Here is a 1284-nt window from a genome sequence, read left to right as displayed (position 1 = left end):
TGTGGAAAGATGATGAAATTTGCAATTGGAAGACTTGGCTATGGATGTGGCTTTTTTGCTTCGTATTTGTGAGCAGCTTGTTCAGCTCTCTGAGCCTCAGTTTTCTCATCTGTGAAATAGAGATAATAAGAACTGACTTTCTTGTTTTGTGAAAATAGGATGATGGCTACTGATCTAACCTGTATGATGCTGTGAATCCCTGTGCACTTGCTGGTTATATTTGTTAGGATCTGAGTATGGCTGTGTCCTGTGCCCCAGGGTCACGGGTTGGTTTGTTTCTAAATATATATTGACCAAAGTCACACTCTCCCCCCTTTCCACAGGGAAAATGTCAGAACTGGGAAAGACTGAAGGAGATTATTGGCCCCAACCCTCATTTTATAAATGAGGAAACCAAGGCTCAGAGTGGAAATGACACCTTGAGGTCATGGCGCAGCTCTGAGGCCTGTGTGCTGCCCATGGCTCTGGGGGTCTCCGCACACGGGGCACAGACTCACTCAAGCAGCAGGGCTCTTCAGGGAACAACCAGGTGAGCCATGGCATGAGGAGAAAGGCAGAAAGATTTAAGAGGCCTGAGGGGATCATCCTCAGTCAATCCCTGTGGTGACTGGAGTTAGGAGAATCTCTCTCTTCCAGTTACTGGGGTGTGTAAGGGGGAATGGGTCTTTGAGAGACACAGGACCAGGAAATGTGGGGGAATTGGTCACTTCTCTGAGTATTTCAGGCCCAGCTCTGGCTCGTGGACAGTGTTTGAGTCTCATTCAACAAGTACTTGTTGAGCTCCCACCCTCTTAGGTGTGTGGGACACATCAGTGAATAAGATAAAGATCCCTGACATAGCAGAGCTTGTGCTCTCGTGGGGAAGCAGACGGCAGCATAGCCACGAGAAGCGAGTGAGTTATGTATACGTTAGAAGGTGCCGAGTGCTGCCAAAGACGAACAAGTATGGCAGGCAGAGGGATGGGAGAGCCGGTGCAGGGGCAGGGTGCTCAGAGAGAGCTCACGGAGAAGGAGGGATTTGAGCGGACCTGAAAGGCGGCGAGGGAGGGAACCATAGGGTGGGGGGGGGCGCGGTTCGGGGTGAAGCTCTAAGCAGCAGGGAGGCCAGAGGGGCTGAAACCCAATGGGAAGGACAAAAAAAGTTGGAAAATGTAATTTTTGTCTCTTGGTTGTTTATCCATGAATGGTTTGTTCAACTGCACGTCTTCAAAACCCCAACACCAGCAAGAAACGAGATACCAGCCAGCACCCAGCGTTCGGCTGTGCCCTTGCTTCCTACCAGCA

Source organism: Propithecus coquereli, unplaced genomic scaffold (genome assembly GCF_000956105.1).
Source record: "Propithecus coquereli isolate 6110/MARCELLA unplaced genomic scaffold, Pcoq_1.0 Scaffold197, whole genome shotgun sequence".
Classification (NCBI taxonomy): domain Eukaryota; kingdom Metazoa; phylum Chordata; class Mammalia; order Primates; family Indriidae; genus Propithecus; species Propithecus coquereli.
Note: the sequence above shows the minus strand (reverse complement) of the source record.